The sequence below is a fragment of the Bubalus kerabau genome, chromosome 3 (genome assembly GCF_029407905.1).
Source record: "Bubalus kerabau isolate K-KA32 ecotype Philippines breed swamp buffalo chromosome 3, PCC_UOA_SB_1v2, whole genome shotgun sequence".
Classification (NCBI taxonomy): domain Eukaryota; kingdom Metazoa; phylum Chordata; class Mammalia; order Artiodactyla; family Bovidae; genus Bubalus; species Bubalus kerabau.
This window is the reverse complement of record NC_073626.1, coordinates 175,700,214-175,720,585: the sequence shown is the minus strand read 5'-3', so window position 1 is coordinate 175,720,585 and position 20,372 is coordinate 175,700,214. Positions and strand designations below refer to the sequence as shown.

At 41.4% G+C, this 20,372-nt stretch overlaps 1 non-coding gene across 1 annotated transcript; it reads right to left on the bottom strand.

The window, feature by feature from the left end:
* Positions 1-17,878: 17,878 nt before the first annotated feature.
* TRNAG-GCC (transfer RNA glycine (anticodon GCC)) lies at positions 17,879-17,950 on the bottom strand. The gene has a single exon. It is a non-coding gene; the product is annotated as a tRNA-Gly (tRNA).
* Between the last annotated feature and the right edge of the window lie 2,422 nt (positions 17,951-20,372).

The following is a 20,372-nucleotide window of genomic DNA, read 5'->3' as shown; positions in this document are numbered from 1 at the left end:
GGCGTCTTTGAGCCTGTGCTCTGAAACAAGAGAAGCCACCGCAGTGAGAAGCCTGAGCACGGCACCTAGAGACTAGCCCTGCTTGCCACAACTAGACAAAGCCCTCACGCAGCAACAAGGACCCAGCCCAGCCAAAAAGGAAAGGATCCCTCTAGTACTATTACTGAAAATGTGGGGTCTGGCTGGTCGCTGTTCAAGAGCCAATAAAGAGGCCAGGTTGATGGAAAGGAAAGTTTGCTTTATTTTGTAGGCCAGCAACCTGGAGCAGGGGTGTTAGATGGAGGGGGCAGACGTCTGTCCAAAGGCTGACTCCCTACCGATGGACAGTCAGTGGGTAAGAGTTTTATAGACAGAGGGAGGGGGCTACATGCAGAAACGGTACAGTCAGCTCTGACAATCATCTTGAAATTGGCCATCGGTGGTCTAATCAGTGTCATGTTGATTGTTTTAGGTACAGTTAGTCTTCAGTTCCAGGGTTGTATTGTTTCCATTTCTTTGAGGCTAATTCTCAGAATTGTGGCAGCTTATGTCATGGCTACAGTCTGATCATCATGAAGTTAACTTCCCCACCTGGTGGGATTTTCTGAATCTATAAGACAGCTCACAGGATATGGCTCAGAATATTATGTATAGCCCTTGAGAAGGAACTAAAAGTCCTGACTACGTTTAATGAGTACATTATTATTTGGTCTCCTTTGACTGTTTTCCTTTGTTTCCACATGTTCTCACTTCTGTGATTAAACTTATGCTTTGGCTAAAGTTTTTCCACAGACAAAAGGCAGGCTGAGGACATGGGGCGGGGGGGATCACAGTGTCCTAATCCATTATATGGATTATATTGAGCACAGAATGTCAGTGGGCGTGGTAGAAGCAGGGAGATCAACAAGGAAGCTATTGCAGCAATCCAAGTGACAGGTGATGGTTCAGACAAGGGTGAGGAAGTGGAGATAAGAAACAATGGCCGAATTCTGGGTATATATATATTTTTTTCTGGGTATATTTTGATGGCAGAACCAGTGGAATTTCCCAGTTGGAAAGAGAGGAATCCAGGGTTTTCAGTCTGAGAAACTAGAAGGATGCTCATCAACTGAGGTAGGGTGAGGGGGGACTTGGATGGAACAGTCTTTGGGAATGAGGGAAAGATCAGGAATTCAGTTTTGAATGTGTTCATTTTGAGATGTCTGCTAGACACCCAGTACAAATATTGAGTAAATATGTAGCTGGATAGGTGAGCATGTAGTTGAAAAGAGAGTTCTGGGAAGACAATATAATTTAGGATTCATGGGTGTGTAAATAAACGCATTGAAGACCATGGACCTAGATGGGAGCATCAGGGGAACGAGAGGACACAGGGAAGGGAGGACCAACAAGGCCCAAGCCTCAGGCACTCCATGTGAGAGAAGAGCAAAGAGACGAACCATAAAAGACACAGAGCTGGGATAAGCAGTGAGGAAGGAGGACACACCAGAAGCAAGGCGGTCCTAGAAGTGGTGTCTGCAGGAAGAGAGAGTGATTAATTGTGTCAAATGCTGCTGATGGGTCCGAAAAGATGAACAGAAGTGGAGTACTGGGAGAGAAGGACGTCCGGGAACAGGTTTAGAGGAGCCGAGAGGAGAGGAGTGGAGATCAAGGGCAACAACGCTTTAGAGGGATTTGGTTGCAAAAGTGAAGTGTTTTTTTTTTTTAATGGGCTAATCTGAGACTTCCCTGGTGGTCCAGGGGTTGAGAATCCCCCTTCTAATGGAGGAAACACAGGTTTGAGCCCTGATCAGGAACCAAGATCCCACATGGACAACTAGTCCCATCACTGTAACTGCTAAACCCTCGAGCCACAACTAAGACCCGTTGCAAGCCAAACAAATACTTAAAACGAAAAAATAAAAAAGCAAAATGGGCTGATAGTTAGCAGAGAAAATATGGCTTTTAAATAAGATTTATTTTTGTCTTACTTTATAAGATGGGAGAAATCACAATATGCCTGTTTCTGATGGAAATCATCCGGTGAATCACTGTGAGACAGGTCACTGAGACTGACGTGGGGAGGAGGTTGAAACAAAATGCAGGAAATAGTCACTTCAAAGCATGTGGAAGTGAAGGGTCCATTGCCGTACAGTGTGATTGACAGGCAGCCTTCAGGGCACACTTGAAGCCTGTGGTCAAGAACTTGTGAGAATTAAATGAGCTAATACATAATATATGAAAAGCACTTAGAACAGAATTTAGCACATAGAAAATGCAACGTATTAGCTATTATTGTTTAAAATTAAGTGCCGAAAGGTCTAAGAGAACTAGAACTATAGCATTAATAATGCTGTGATAAGACGAAATCTACTCATATTTGGTATTTTATGTGTTTGGAATGTTTAAGAGCACTTGGTCTATTAGAATGACAAATTAACTGTGTAACTCTAGCATAAATGTGCAATGGAGTAATTGATTAAGATGTATGATTGTCAGAAATTTTACCAAACTAATGCACAATGCTGGAACATCAAAGTGAGTCTTTGGCTCACCATATTTATTAGTTTAATTTTCTAGATTGATAAGAATTATTTTGCACTTATGAAAGTTTTGTTTGTTAAGTGAGAAAATTTGAATGCTTAAAAAGAAGTCAATCTATTTAAATTTATCAATGCAGTTTTATGTTGGTGAAGGTGTTTAATTAACTGAGCTCATAAACAGGATCAAATATTATTCAAAGTCTCCTTAAAAATTATTCTTAAAATGTGTTAGGGTTATAAATAGAATAATAAGATTTGTAACCTGAGCATAAAAGCCTGAGAAAGAACCAAAGTCTGTGAATTTGTAATTTTAATAAACTAACTCCATTTTTAAAACCAAAAATAAACTTTTCTAATAGTCTTCTCTGCAGACAAAAATCATCCTCAAGGGCACCAGAGAACAGCATCAACAAATCCCAGGGACAGCTGCTTCTTGTGGGAGAAGCGATCAGAGCCGAAGACAAAATACCTTGCTGGGGAGGGTCGTGTAGAGAACTGAGTGCCATGAGTGGGCACAGGGTGGAGAAGAAAGGGAATAGGGGTGAAAGGAATGGAAGGAGAGAGAGGATGCTTGCCCCGCTAGGGTGGAAGATGAGAGAAGGCTGAGTCTTCAAGGCAACTGGGAGGTGTGAGTGAAGTAGAGAAAGCCCATTTCAGGTATGAGATTTCTTCATTTGAACCCATTTTACATTACTCAGAATGCGTCAGTAAAAATGGAAATTGCTTTTTTTTTGGTGGCTGGACAGCCTTTGTTCAAATGCAGTCCCAGGTCACAATGGACCCACACGTAGGGCCTGGTTTAGGAGACTCTGAGGTCTCCAGGCAGAAAGCTGACTGTTGCAATGATCCCTGCAACTGTTTGCTGGCAAAAGATGCTGCATTTGAAAGGCGCATGAGACGTGGGTGCCAGAGAGGGGTCCTGCTGTGGGCAGAGATATTTTCTGAGGCTTTTCTTCAGCGTGGAAGGAGTCATCTTCAGGACCATTCTCCCTTTGCCTTATTTCTGGTTCCTCCAATAGCCTTCTGGGTTTGGTTTTGTTCCAGGTTGGTTTTCAGATGTTGTCTGTTTGGTGTTTACTATGCATCAGGCATTGTCCTCAGTTCTATTCACACTCATCTTGTTAAAACTCTCTTAAGAAACTGGAGATGACGGAGTGGGGGGAAGGATGCCCAAGGTCACTGGCTAGTTAGCCTCGCCCTCCAGCCCAGACTTTTCCACCATGCTAGAGTGTCTTTCACTGATGAGGTTTGCCTCCCAGAGACCTTGACACCAGGCTTAATGATGGCAAGTCTGAATCTCAGCCTCCTCAGGTATCACAAGGGAATGATGCCGCCTACATATCAGGCAGTTATGTCAATAAATAGGGACAACTGTACCAGGCGAAAGAGAAAGAAGGAAATATTCCTGGTTTTCTTTACAAAACCCCTGTGCTCTAAACTCAAGGACAATGCAGAAAAGGAAGAGAATAGAACAACTTCACGTACTCGTATTGATGCAAAACTGCTAAAGAAAATTGTGGCAGAATGAGAAATGTGATATTTCTTGTGCAACTAAGCTATACACTGAGTTTATACTCTTAAAAATATTAACACAGAGGACTAATAGTGTATTAAGAGAGAAATATGCCGTGATCAAGAGGTATTTATTATAGGAATGTTAGGATAGCCCAATATTAATGTCTATTAATATAATTTATTCTGAAAAATAGACTAAAATACTGGTTTAAAAGAAAAATATATCATGGCTTTTGGGGATATTGTTTACAGGAATAAAAAGAGATAGATCAATATTAGAAAATCTATGAATATAATTTATCTTATTAATATGCAGAAAAAGAAAATGATATATTATTAAAAATAATGAAAATATATTTGATACATTTTATATCCATAACTGAGTATCTTAAATCTTAGTAAAATAGAAATAATACCTTCAAATGATTATTTTTTAAATGTCTCAAACCAACCTTAAGCACTGTACTTCATAATGAAACTCTAGATATAAAGAAAAATCAGAAATGATATCATGACTCTTCATTAATGGAGTTCTGAAAATACTCATTAATTTGATTAGGGAAACACATGAAAAAGAGTGTAAATATAGAAACAGGAGGCAAAGTAATCATTATTTAGAGTTAATATGATTATTTATCTGGAAATCCCCATAAAATCCATTAAAAATATTGAGTCCAGCCTAGAGATTATCATACTAAGAGAAGTAACTCAGAAAGAGAAAGACAAATACCATATGATATCACTTACTTGTGGAATGTAAAATACTGTACAAATGAACATATCTATGAAACAAAAAAAGACTTAAGGATATAGAGAACATACTTGTAGTTGCCAAGGTGAGGCAGAGGGTGGTGGGTAGAAGTGGGAGTTTGGGATTAGCAGATTCAAATGACTACATACAGGATGGATGAGCAACAGGGTCTTACTGTATAGCACAGGGACCTATATTCAGTAAAGTGAAGTGTTAGTTGCTCAGTCATGTTCAACTCTTTGGGACCCCATGGACTCTTCTGTCCATGGAATTTTCCTGGCAAGATCACTAGAGTGGGTTGCCATTTCCTTCTCCAGGGGATCTTCCCTACCCATGGATCGAACCCAGGATTCCATCATTGCAGGCAGATTATTTACTGTCTGAGCCACCGGGGGAACCCAATATCTTGTGATAAATCATAATGGAAAAGAATATGAAAAAGAATGTATGTATATGTGTAACTGAATCACTTTGCTGAATCGCAGAAATTAACACAACATTGTAAATAGACTATACTTCAATACAAATTTAAAAAAAACTGTACTTCAATAAAATAAATCTAAAAATAAACTGAGTCCCAGAACATGGCCAATTTACAAAATAAATACACAAGAATCAAATAAAAAGCAGTTAGAAATTACAATGGGGAGGAGTTCCATCCACAATATCAGTAAAGACATAAAGTAACTAGAAATAAACTTTCTGGTGGAAAAAGTCTATTGAGGGTCATGGAAGAGAACTTGGAAACTTCTTAAACAGAAACACTCAATATTTAAAATCCACCTATTTTCCTCAAATTAATGCAAAAATTCACACATTCAAATTAAAATCCCCAAAGACCTTATCTTCAAATTTAACAAAGCAATTCTAAAGGCAATTTGAAGAATAAAGCTATAATAATATTCAGGGAAAGTCTGAAAAATAAGAGAAAGGGCTTGCCCATCCATTAAAATATTACCTTTTAGAAGTTAAAACAGTATGGTACTGGCAGAGATGTTTTTAAATGTGCCTGGGATTGTGTATTAATCAGGTATGACAGGGTGATAGATGTAAGCACATTGCCTTTGAAAGAAGTTTATTATTTACAGTTCCCAAGAGGAATGGGCATGCCGGGCCATGCCAGGACAGATAAGGAAGAAATCCAGGTAGGTCAGGAGGAAGAGGAAACCACAGGCCAGGTCTTTTTTTGTGGTTTTCATGGGGTAAACAACTAAACAGGTTTAAGATTGGTTGGTCTGAAACATTTCAGCTGCTCTGGGAATGGTCCCTAGGTGTCTGGTACATGACCCTAGGGGGATTTAGGGCAGGAAGAATGTCGGCCTGGTGAGAGAGGCAGATAGAGAATGTGACTGTGGGTATGGGCTTTGGATTGGTTGCTTTGCATTTGCATTGCTGTTGTTCAGTTGCTGAGTCATGTCCGACTCCTTGTGACCTCATGGACTGCAGTATGCCAGGCTCCTCACTCCTTCATTATATCCTGGAATTTGCTCACATTCACGTCCATTGGGTCGGTGACAATATTTAACCATCTCACCCTCTGCCACCCTCTTCTCCTTTTGCCTACAACCTCTCACAGCATCAGGGTCTTTTCCAGTGAGTCAGCTCTTCACGTCAGGTGGCAAAAGTATTGGAGTTTCAGCTTCAACATCTGTCCTTTCAATGAATATTCAGGGTTGATTGTCTTTAGGATTGACTGGTTTGATCTTGCTGTCCAAGGGACTCTCAAGAGTCTTCTCCAGTATCACAGTTAAAAAGCATCAATTTTTTAGCCCTGAGCCTGCTTTAGGGTCCAACTCTCACATCCATACATGACCACTGGAAAAACCATAGCCTTGACTAGATGGACCTTTGTCAGCAAAGTGATGTCTCTGCTTTTTAATATGCTATCTAGTTTTGTTATGGCTTTCCTTCCAAGGAGCAAGTATCTTTTAATTTCATGGCTGCAGGCACTGTCTGCTGTGTTTTTGGAGCCCGAGAAAAGAAAATCTGTCACTGCCTCCACTTTGTCCCCTTCTATTTGCCACAAAGTAATGGGACCAGATGCCATGATCTTAATTTTTTTTTTAATTTTATTTTATTTTTAAACTTTACATAATTGTATTAGTTTTGCCAAATATCAAAATGAATCCGCCACAGGTATACATGTGTTCCCCATCCTTAATTTTTTAATGTTGTGTTTTAAGCCAGCTTCCTCACCCTCCTTTGCATATGTGTGCCTGCAGGCAACTTGACTCATTGGAAAAGACTCTGATGCTGGGAGGGATTGGGGGCAATAGGAGAAGGGGACGACAGGGGATGAGATGGCTGGATGGCATTACTGACTCGATGGACATGAGTCTGAGTGAACTCTGGGAGTTGGTGATGAACAGGGAGGCCTGGCGTGCTGCGATTCATGGGGTCGCAAAGAGTCGGACACGACTGAGTGACTGATCTGATCTGATCTGATAAGAGGAGTTAGCCTCTCTAGCCCTGGGAGAGGCAGTCTCTTCAGGATTAGTAAGACCCCAAGATGTCAGAGCATCCTGAAACATAGAAAAAAAAAGTTTTTAAATGATTAGTAGAACACAGTAGACAAACGACAATGAAACAGAATAGAAAGATGAGACCAAAGTATGTAAAATAATTTTATATGAGGGAATTCCTAGGCAGTGCAGTGGTTCCCTGGTGGCTCAGATGGTAAAGCATCTGACTACAATGTGGGAGACCCAGGTTTGATCCCTGGGTTGGGAAGATCCTCTGGAGAAGGAAATGGCAACCCACTCCAGTACTCTTGCCTCGAAAATCCCACGGACAGAGAAGCAGGATAGGCTACAGTCTATGGGGTCGCAAAGAGTTGGACAGGGCTGAGCAACTTCACTTTCCAGTGGTTAGGACTTGGTGCTTCCACTGCAGGGGGCCGGGGTTCCATCCCTGGTTGGGGAACTAAGTTCCTGAAGCCACATGGCATGGCAAAAAAAAAAAAAAAATTGATGTGATAGTTTTCTAAATCACGATAAACTGTTAGATTATTCAATAAGTAGTGCTGGAACAACTTCCTAACCATTTAGGAAAAATTTAAATTAGAACTGTATCTCATAAAATAAACATGAGACAGCTTCAAAAACAACTTGACCAAAAATCTGTCACAGAATTTGAGACCTATTAAACAATTTTTTAAAATTTAATGAGAAAAAAAATCTAAATGAAATGATAATGTGTTAGAAACATGAAGAGGTGAATATTTTTTATAACTTTGAGGTGGGGAGAAGTTTGTCAGCAAAAACAAAGAATGCCTATGCAATATTTGGGACATCCTTGAGAAGCATTTCTTCTTTATCTGGAGTTCATATTAACTGTGGAGAAGGAAATGGCAACCCACTCCAGTATTCTTGCCTAGAGAATCCCATGGACAGAGGAGCCTGGTGGGCTGCAGTCCATGGGGTTGCTGAGAGTCGGACACGACTGAGCAATTTCACTTTCACTTTTTACTTTCATGCATTGGAGAAGGAAATGGCAACCCACTCCTGTATTCTTGCCTGGAGAATCCCAGGGACAGGGGAGCCTGGTGGGCTGCCATCTATGGGGTCGCACAGGGTCGGACACGACTGAAGCGACTTAGAAGCAGCAGCAGCAGCAACCTGGGGACAGGAGACTTTTCTAAAAAGAAGAAATAACCAATCAACTGCACTGACAATCAACTAAGTGAAAATAAAAGTAATGAGAAGGCATGTTAACCTATCAGGCAGATGAAGAGTGAAAAATGGCCAAATCCAGTGCTGGTGGAAGGTGTGGGAAAAGAGGCAAGGCCACACCCGCCAGCCCTTTGACTCTTGCTTCCTCAGTGGTTCCAAACCCACAGAGACCTGGCACTTGACATCTGCTTCCTCACCCTCATTCCTCAACCCCCTGTAGCTCGATTTCCACCACTGTCACACCATTAAACTACTCCTGCTCGTGTGGAAACTTGAACGGAGATGTCTCAGCTTTTGTCTTAGTCAACTCCTCGGACATTGTTCACTACCTTCTCCTTGATACATCCTCTTCCCTTGGCTTCCATGCCCCTCCAACGCCTGATTTTTCACTTATTTTTCCATCCCTCCTTCCCAGTTGTCTTTCTCTCTCCATCTTTTTAGTATTGGCATGTCTCCCATTTCTCCAGGTCTTCCTTCTTCATGGTCTCCAGGAGCAAAGCAATGACTACCATTCACATCTGTCTTCAGAGCTCCAGACCTACAAACCCAACTGTTTACTAGCCTTTGATATTCCACAGGGCACCCCAAACTCAAATGGCCAAAAGAAAAAGCATCATCTTTGTTCCCTATCTTCCCCATTGCAGAAGAGGTCACTTCCACCTAACCAGAAGAAATAAAGAAACTCCCACTCCCAACAGCTGAAGAAACCAGAAACCTGGATGTCATCCTTAACTGCCTTCTCTTCTGCTCTCCCGTATCCAGACCATCACCAAAACCACCATGTAAACATAAACCACTTAAACTTCTCTCAGATCCATCTATTAATTGTCATTTACTCTGCATTTCCTCTGATGCCACTGCATCAGCCAAATCAACTTCAGCTCTTCCGTGTCCCTCACCTCCAATGACCAACAGAAAAGTGGGCAAAGGGTGAAAATAGAAAATTTGCAAAAGAAATTCAAATGACCAACAAATGAGAGAAAGTGATCAACCTTATGAGTCATTAAAGATACTTCCAACTTAAAAATTAATAAGAAAAAAGGTGAGATTTTTGCCTTTAAAAAATCAACAAAGATAATGAAGTTCTGGAGAAATGGGAAATGTTCTCCCTTCTGGAGAACAATTTTCAGTATCTGTCAAAGTTCTAATGAACAGAAACTGTAACCCAGAAATTCCTCTTCTAAGAATTTATCCTAAGGAAATGATTGGTTGTGATAAGTATGGGCCATAAAGTTCATTACAGCCCTGTGTATAAGAGCTATTACCCACTGAGAACTTACTCTGGGCATTTTCTCATTTAAACCTTTCAGCAATCAACCCTATGAGCCTGGGAGCATTGACTCCATTTTACAGATAAGGCAACTGAAAATTCAATGAATAACTTTCCTCAGGATGCTTTTAAGTATCAGGGCTGAAACTACATGTCTAAAGGCCCACACTCGGCTGTTTCCTCAACATAAAGGCTTTGCTCTGTGGAGGGAGTAAGTTCAGGAGAAATGCCTTCTGGATACCTCTTGCTTCTGGGTATCTCTGCTTGGAGAGGGATGGTGCAGCACATGCCAGAAGGGATATATATGGAACTGCAAGAGCAGCTCCAGAGTCCACAGAGTGGCCTGGAGGTAGTCATCAGGTTGTGGGGCGGATGTTTAGGGCTCTGGTTTTGATATTGTACTTGAATGGAAAATATATTTTACTTAACTGGTTTGGGGAACGTTATGGATATTATAGAGAAATGTTTCAGATAGGAATTGGTCAGGCAGCAGATAAGCCAGTTACAATCGCTTAAGTGCGTCAAGGAATTTTATTTTGTCTGCAGTGCCCTTATGCTGGTTTCTTTTATCTCCTGCTCTGCCATTCTGCGGCTCTGGCATCACAGCTATAGCAAGGAAGAATGAAGAATTGGTACGGAAATCCAACTAGCAGTCCTTCACGGGGGGGGATAAAGTCATCAAGCCATGCTTTGGCACTGCCACTATGGAGACTTGATTGAAAAAAAACCAAAGGTCCAAGAACTTGCAAAGTCAGCTGGTAAGAGGAGAAGCTGAGGGAGGTTTTGGAGAAATCCTATATCTTCAAGGAGCCCCTTCATTCCGTATCTACTGGATAAGGAGTCCTTAGTTTTACCCTTGGTTCCCTGAGACTATGTGATATAACCTTGGCAGGGGCATTGGCCTTCTCCAAATGGGCCGTGGCAGTGGGCAGGGTTCTCCAAGAGCTTTCCACCTGGCCTCAGGAGGAGGGGAGCTGGTACCACCTGGAGACAGCAATTTATTACTTAGTTTGGGGAAACTTGGACTGATAAACTGGCTCTAGGGGGAAAAAATTAATTTAAAAAAGCACCCTGGGGACTTGCCTGGTGGTCCAGTGGTTAAGAATCTGCCTTGCAAGGCAGGGGACGTGAGTTTGATTCCTGGTCGGGGAACTAAGACCCCCCCATGCCAGGGAGAAACTAAGCCCCCACGCCACAACTACTGAGCCTGCGCACCACAACTAGAGAGTCTGCACACCACAACGAAGATCCTGCATGCTGTAACTAAGACCCAAATAAATAAATATTTTCAATTAATTAAAAAAATCTTTGATTTATAGCATTCTCTGATTTCCAGGGTGTAAATATTCCCCCTGTAACTCAATTTCAAGCTACCACAGTGGAACAACCAGCTCACAGAATTCCTGAATATTTAACAATCAGCTCTTGGGAGGCTGTGCATGCCAACTCTAGTACATCACTCCTGGTAGCTCTTCTATTGGGACCCCCAGAGATAACTGCAGGGCCCTTTGAGGAAAGACAGGATTTGCCATCACATGAATGGGATGTAAAGTCATTACAAGTTGAATATGAAAAAGCAATCAGGCAATTAAATTCAACTTTGTAGTAACAAGCTGATGAGATTAGATACGTGGGCTACATTTGCATTAAAATATTTTAATATGCATTCTCATTATAAAATAGACAACTGTGAAGATCCATTTATTCAGCAGGTATTTACTCACAATTTCCTCTCTGCCAGGGACGGTTTGAGACACTAGGGATGAATACAGTGAATAAAATAAAGTTACTGTCCCCCTGGAGTTTATACTCTAGTCCTTTTGAAGTAAGGTCAGATAGTCATATTGTTATGATGAAAATCTAAGCAGAGAAGAGGATAGAGAGTGAGAGGGCTTTATTTTAGAACCGGAGTTCAGGGAAGCCCTCACTGAAGATGAGTTAACATTTGGGCAGAGGTGGGAATGAAGTGAGGCGGGGAGGCAAGCTGAGTCTCGGGGGAGGACTCCAGGCAGAAGGAGGAGCGTGCGGGAGGATGCTGAGTTGAAAGCAAACTGGGAATAAGTGAGGAACATCAGGAGTCCACTGTGGCTAGAGCTCAGTGAGCAAGGTGCAGGGTGAGGGGGCCGTGGAGACGAAGTGAGAGGCAGGGAACGCTGCATGGCGGACATTATGCAAGGATACTGTGCATTTAATGCTAAATGTGATGGGAAGACATTGGAGGGTTCTGAGCAGGAAAATAGCAATATCTCCTTTGCATTATAAAAGGATGTTGTGTCGACATCATGTGGGTAGTAAAACAGGAAGCAGAGACACCAATTGGGTGAGAGATTATGGTAGTTTAAGTAAACATAGTAGAGGTGGAAGCAGTAAACGGTGGTTAGATTGTAACAGAGTTTACAGGACTTAACAAAAAACAGGATATGAGATGAAGTAAAAAGAAGATGAATCTTAGATAACCTCAGTATTTTTGTGCTCCCTGCCCAAATTATTGGGATTGCCAGGGAAGAGCAGGTTTGGAATGGAAAGAACCAAGAGTTCCGTGGAATGATATGTCTTCATTTTGTCTTCATTCTTGAAGGATAATTTTGCTAAGTGTAAAATTCTGAATTGACATTTGTTCTCTTCCAACATGTTAGACATTGGGGAGAAAAGCAACCATTAAGGTGACATTTTCAGACAAAACTGAAACAATTTGTCACTAGTAAATCAAATATACTGAAGACATTCTAAATATATTCAATTCAATTCAGTCACTCAGTTGTGTCCAACTCTTTGTAACCCCATGAATTGCAGCACGCCAGGCCTCCCTGTCCATCACCAACTCCCGGAGTTCACTCAGACTCACCTCCATCAAGTCAGTGATGCCATCCAGCCATCTCATCCTCTGTTGTCCCCTTCTCCTCCTGCCCCCAATCCCTCCCAGCATCAGAGTCTTTTCCAATGAGTCAATTCTTCACATGAGGTGGCCAAAGTACTGGAGTTTCAGCTTTAGCATCATTCCTTCCAAAGAAATCCCAGGGCTGATCTCCTTCAGAATGGACTGGTTGGATCTCCTTGCAGTCCAAGGGACCCTCAAGAGTCTTCTCCAACACCACAGTTCAAAAGCATCAATTCTTCAGTGCTCAGCCTTCTTCACAGTCCAACTCTCACATCCATACATGACCACAGGAAAAACCATGACCTTGACTAGATGGACCTTTGTTGGCAAAGTAATGTTACAGGCAGACAAAAAATGATCCTGTGTGCGTGTGTGTTTGTGTGTGTTAGTCATTCAGTCATGCCTGACTCTTTGCAACCCCATAGACTGTAGCCCACAAGGCTCCTCTGTCCATGGAATTCTCCAGGCAAGGATACTAAAGTGGGTTGCCACTCCCTACTCCAAGGGATCTTCCTGACCCAGGGACCGAACCCTGGTCTCTTACATTTCAGGGAGATTCTTTACAGTCTAAGCTACCAGGGAAGCCAAATGAAGCCAAATAAATGTTGACTGTAACTAATGATAAGATTATCTTGAGGTTTAAAAATAAATATTTCATTTGAAAGGCAAAGATTGCCAGAGTGGATAATAAAAATTCAACTATATATTGCCTACAGGCTTCCCAGGTGGCATTAGTGGTAAAGAACCTGCCTGCCAATGCAGGAGACGTAAGAGACACAGTTGACAGTACATAGGCTTCAACAATACGTGGACTATGAACTTCCAGATGTTCAAGCTGGATTTAGAAAAGGCAGAGGAACCAGAGATCAAATTGCCTACATCCACTGGATCATCAAAAAAGCAAAAGAGTTCCAGAAAAACATCTACTTCTGCTTTACTGGGTACACCAAAGCCTTTGACTGTGTGGATCACAATAAACTGTGGAAAATTCTTCAAAAGATGGGAATACCAGACCATCTGACCTGCCTCCTGAGAAATCTGTATGCAGGTCAAGAAACAACAGTTAGAACTGGATGTGAAACAACAGACTGATTCCAAATCAGGAAAGGAGTCTATTTCCTTTCAATATACAATATTCAATATACAAGGCTGTATATTGTCACCTTGCTTATTTAACTTCTATAACATCATGCGAAATGCTGGGCTGGATGAAGCACAAGATGGAATCAAGATGGCCAGAAGAAACATCAATAACCTCAGATATGCAGATGACACCATCCTTATGGCAGGAAGCAAAGAACTAAAGAGCCTCTTAATGAAAGTGAAAGAGGAGAGTGAAAAAGTTGGCTTAAAACTCAACATTCAGAAAACAGCACTGTTTATAATAGCCAGGACATGGAAGCAACCTAGATGTCCATCAGCAGATGAATGGATAAGAAAGCTGTGGTACATATACACAATGGAGTATTACTCAGCCATTAAAAAGAATACATTTGAATCAGTTCTAATGAGGTGGATGAAACTGGAGCCTATTATACAGAGTGAAGTAAGCCAGAAAGAAAAACACCAATACAGTATACTAACGCATATATATGGAATTTAGAAAGATGGTAACAATAACCCTGTGTACGAGACAGCAAAAGAGACACTGATGTATAGAACAGTCTTATGGACTCAGTGGGAGAGGGAGAGGGTGGGAAGATTTGGGAGAATGGCATTGAAACATGTAAAATATCATGTATGAAACGAGTTGCCAGTCCAGGTTCGATGCACAATACTGGATGCTTGGGGCTGGTGCACTGGGAGGACCCAGAGGGATGGTATGGGGAGGGAGGAGGGAGGAGGGTTCAGGATGGGGAACACATGTATACCTGTGGCGGATTCATTTTGACATTTGGCAAAACTAATACAATTATGTAAAGTTTAAAAATAAAATAAAATTAAAAAAAAAAAAAAGAAAACTAAGATCATGGCATCCAGTCCCATCACTTCATGGTAAATAGATGGGGAAACAATGAAAACAGTGAGAGACTTTATTTTGGGGGGGCTCCAAAATCACTGCAGATGGTGACTGCAGCCATGAAATTAAAAGATGCTTACTCCTTGGAAGAAAAGCTATGACCAACCTAGATAGCATATTAAAAAGCAGAGACATTACTTTACCAACAAAGGTCCATTTAGTCAAAGCTATGGTTTTTCCAGTAGTCATGTATAGATGTGAGAGTTGGACTAAAGAAAGCTGAGTGCCGAAGAATTGATGCTTTTGAACTGCAGTGTTGGAGAAGATTCTTGAGAGTCCCTTGGACTGCAAGGAGATCAAACCAGTCCATCCTAAAGGAAATCAGTCAGAATATTCCTTGGAAGGATTGATGCTGAAGCTGAAACTCCAATACTTTGGCCACCTGATGCGAAGAGCTGACTCACTGGAGAAGGAGACTAGGAAAGATTGAAGGCGGGAGGAGAAGGGAACAACAGAAGATGAGATGGTTGGATGGCATCACCGACTCAATGGACATAAGTTTGAGTAAGCTCCAGGAGTTGGTGATGGACGGGGAAGCCTGGTGTGCTGCAGTCCATGGGGTAGCAAAGAGTTGGACATGATTGAGCAACTGAACTGAACTGAAACAAAAGAAAGCTGACATGGCTACATAAGTTACAGAATAACATAATAAAATTACAGACTTTGAAGTAAAAAATATTTCATAATGGAGAGATGTGGTCCTTTCATAATGACAAAAATCCAATTTACCAGGAAGATGTAACAATTCTAAATTTGTATTAACCTAACAACATACTTTTTAACTTGTAATTTTAACTTGCCTTTTAACATGCTTTGTAACTCCCTCTTGTACAAACAAGGGGAAGCAGGTTCTGTATCTAGAGGAGCAGTTGCCCAGGTAGCTAGCGGACAAACAATCAACCCTTAGTGGCTGCTACTTGTACACAGGGAGGCCAAAGGCCTGGACCCACAGGAGCACCTGCTTTGTTGGGCAAGGAAGCACAAGACTCTGGGTTGGGTTGGCCAACGTCTAAGCCTCAACTAGAGAGAAACTGGGAGAGCACCCAGTGTGTCTCCTGGGGTTGAGCAGACAACAGACAAACTTGCAGATCAAGAGCACACGACCCAGGCAGTTCTGGGTCTGCTCCCTGACTGATGACCTAGATCTAAGACCTCCTGGACAGTCCCCAGGGAAGACATGGTATCCTTGTTGGCGAGTATGTAAACTTTCATAAGGGAAAATGGGTGCACAAATTTTTGGCTTCATTTAGGTTTCAAAAGAGTTAGATGGGGGACTTTGCAGGCTCCTTGCCCACAAATCCCTCCCATTCTGTGGCCACAGGAGAGGGAATTTAAGGAGCCCTATTTCAGGAGTTGGGACACAGCACAATTTAGAGGAAAGAGGATGGACTGCAATATACCAGGCAGAGCTCCATTCAGTGTTGAAAGTCACTTGCTGGATGATATAGACAAGTGACTTAACCTTTGTGAATTGCAGTTTCCTCACCTATAAAACAGAGATTATAACTGTATTACTTTCTAGGATTCTTGTGAAGATTAAATAATAATTTGAAAAGAGTTTAGCATGGAATCTGGTATAGGAAATAATAAGTTATACCATTATTATTACATTTGCCACAGGCTTGCTTATAATAACAAAAACAAATGGGAACAACCTAATGTCAATCAATGGGGAATTGGTTAAATAAAGATGTTACATCCACGGCTTCCCTGGTGGCTCAGTGGTAAAGAATCCACCTGCCAACGCAGGAGACAGCAGTTCTATCCCTGATCCAGAAAGATACCACATGCCACAGAGCAACTAAGCCTATGCAGAGCGAGCCACAACTACTGAGTCCACCGGCCACAACTCCGGAAGCCCACGTGCCTTAGAGCCCGTGATCTGCAACAAGATAAGCCACCCCAAAGAGAAGCCTGCAGACTGAAACCAGAGTGTAGCCTCCACTCCCTGCAACTATAGAAAGCCCCTGTGAAGCAATGAAGACCCACTGCAGCCAAAACAAATAATTTTTTAAATAAAATTAAATTTAAAAATAAATAAAATTCAATGCAATAAGTTAATAGTAAAAATAAAATTATAATGCATATCTATACTTGTTAATGTGGAAAATTGTTCGTGTATTTATTATTTTGTATTTTAAAAAGCAGATTTTTATGTCATTGTATATAATATGACCTGATTTTATGTTTAAATGTAAGTTTGTATAAATGCATATAGATGCATGTGTAATTATATGTGTAAGTGCTTAGAAAACTGTTTGGAATGAGATATACCAAATCGTTAACAGTGGTTATCCTTGCAGGGTGAGTACATGAGTAAATTTCTTTTCTTTCTGCTTATCTGCATTTTAATTTTTTTAATGATGACCATGTGTGATGTGTGTAATAAAAATAATAATAAAGGAAAAGATAAAATTTTGTGGCCCAGAGCAAGAGAAGACTCCAAATGAGGTCTGCCCAACACAAAGCAGACTAAAAAAAGGAATGAGGGTTTTTGTTTTTTTTCAGAAAAAGGAAGCTTTATCCAGCTTTACAGAATTGTGATAAAATACTTAAATGGGAAATCTAAAATACAACACAATACATATAGCTGATTCACACTGTTGTACAGCACAAAGTAATACAGTATTGTAAAGCAATAAATGAAAATAAAATATACAAATGAACTATCTATGAAATATAAACAGAATTACAGACATAGAGAAGACTGGTGGTTGTCAAGTGGGAGGGAGTTGGGGGAAGGATGGAGTAAGAGGTTGAAGCTAGCAGATGCAAACTATTACATATAGAATGGATAAACCAACAAGGTCCTCCTCTATAGCACCAGGGACTATATTCAATATCCTGTGATAAACCATAATGGAAAAGAGTATTTAAGAGAAAATATACATTTGTATAACTGAATCATTTTGCGGTACAGCAGAAATTAACACAACACTGTAAGTCAACTATAGGTTGGTGCTCAGTCTCCACTGTGTCTGACTCTTGGCGACGCTATGGACTGTAGCCTGCCAGGTTCCTGTGTCCGTGGGATTTTCCAGGCAAGAACATTATACTTAAATTAAAAAATGCTGATTAAAATTTTAAAAAAATTGATTAAACAAGAGTTCAGGTGGAAAAGATGATACACAGAATAGGAGAGTGAGTGAACTCGCTCAGTCGTGTCTGACTCTTTGTGACCCCATGGACTGTAGCCCTCCAGGCTCCTCTGTCCATGGGATTCTGTAGGCAAGAATACTGGAGTGGGTTGCCATTTCCTTCTCCAGGGGATCTTCCCAACCCAGGGATCGAACCCGGGTCTCCTGCATGGCAGGCAGATGCTTTATCCTCTGAGCCACCAGGGAACACAAAATGGGAGAAGGTAACTGCAAATTATACATCTGATAAGGGTATATATGATATCATATTCATATAAAGAACTCTACAACTCAATAATACAATGACAAATGATTCAATTAAAAAAAATAAAATTGTGACAAAATACACATAATATAAAATGTACCATTTTAACCATTTAAAGTGTATAGTTCGGTGGTATTAGGGCTTCCCTTGTGGCTTGGCTGGTAAAGAATCCTCCTGCAATGCAGGAGACCTGTGTTTGATCCCTGTGTTGGGAAGATCCCCTGGAGAAAGGAAAGGCTACCCACTCTAGTATTCTGGCCTGGAGAATTCCATGGACTGTATAGTCCATGGGGTCGCAAAGAGTTGGACACAATTGAGTGACTTTCACTCACTCATTCACTCAGTGGTATTAAGTGCATTCACATTGTTGAGCACCCATCACCACCTTCCATGTCCAGAACTTTTTCACCTTCACAAACTCAAGCTCTACACACATTAAATTTCCCCAACCCCCTCCTTCCAACCCCGGGTAACCTCCACTTTAATTTCTGTCTCTATAAATTGACTACTCTCGCAGTCACATAAGGAGACTTCTACATTATTTGGTCTTTTGTGTCTGGTTTATTTCACTTAGCATAATGTCTTCAAGGTTCATACACACTGCAGCCTGTGTCAGAATTTCCTTCTTTTTTAGGCTGAATAATAAATATGACATTGTATGTCTACATCACATTTTGTTTACTTATTCATCCATTTATGGATATTTGGCTTGTCCTGTCTTTTAGCTTTGTGAATAGTGCTACTGTGAAATCAGTGTCTTATCTGGCTTTTTAAGGGAAGGCCACCAAATATCAGTCTGTGTCTGGTCTCTCTCCAGTTGCTTATTAGGTTGAGATTCACCTAGCATTTAATAAGCAGTTACTGAGTTCTAGGATCTAGGCCAGGTGCTTTCAACTCATTGCTTATAAAAGCCTCAAAAAACCCTGTAAATGAAGTAAGGACAATTTTCCCCATTTTACAGATGGGGATGGTCAAGTTCAAAGAGATCGAGTAACATGCCCGAGGCCAGTGTAACAGAGATGCAGGATGGACTCGATTATGCTGTAGTTAACAAATGACCTCAAGATGTCAGGGACAGTTTCTTTTTTCTCTGACAAATAAGGACTTCTCACTCATGTCAAATGTCATCTTAGGTCAACTTGTGCTTACTCCGTGTCATTGTCAGACCAGGCTGAAGGGGCAGACCCTCTCAGGGACATTGCTGGACTCATGGTAGAAAGAAAGAAAAAGACAGCAGACCACAAGCTGGCTGAAAACATCTGTTTACAAGTGACATGGCCATTGGCACCAACGTTTTATTGACCAAATCAAATCTCACGGCCACTCCTGAATTCAACAGAATAAAGACGTAGTATAACCCTCCTCCAGGATGGACAGTGAATAATTTAAACAGAAATGTAATCTACCACAGCCCTACAGCTGTGGATGCTCCTGGGGCTCAGAGAGAAGACAGTAAATCTGTCAGGGAAGCTGGCAGTTGTTCAGGCTGGGTCCACTCTGCAAAAGTAAAAGCTAAAGTCTGTGAGTGCCCCAGAAGTGTTCTATCTCCAGAGGACTGACCCACAGTAACCAAAATCAAGGGAAACTGTAGAGAAATCGGAGGTCAAGATGTTTGTTTACTGTGAGATTAGGAAGAGCACAGGGAGCAGACATGTGGGTCCCTTGAGAACACCGTGTCTCTTCCAGAGTGAGGGCTCCTGAGGATCCTGCTGTGACCCGGCGGTCACTGATGACCCTGCAGTCAGCACCGCAGAGTAATAGATAAGGCTGGAGGCTCAAGGCAGGCCTAGCCCCCCGAATTCCCTGAAATACTGCCATCTTTTTCCTTTCACGTAGAAAAACCAAGCCAGTGTGGGTCTGACACTATGCTGGCAAAAATCCCCCAGGGACCTCCTTGGAGCCCTATAAGTGGAGATTATTCAGCCTGTTTAACAGGGGAAATAGGAGAGCAATGGTCAATGATATATAGGTAGATAGGTAGATACATATTATATATATATATATACATCATATACTATTATACATACATATATACAATGACCTTGCCTGCCTACATTTTATATATATGATGTAATGTGCATGCATGTGTGCTAAGCCGCTTCAATCATATCTGACTGTGAGACCCTATGGACCATAGCCCACCAGGCTCCTCTGTCCATGGGATTCTCTAGGCAAGAATACTGGAGTGGGTTGTCACGCCCTCCTCCAGGAGATCTTCCCAATCCAGGGATCAAACCCACATCTCTTATGTCTTCTGCATTGGCAGGCAGGTTCTTAACCACTAGCACCACCCAGGAAGTCCATATGATGTTATTTATAACATATAATATGTACAGATATATACATGTGTGTGTGTGTGTGTAT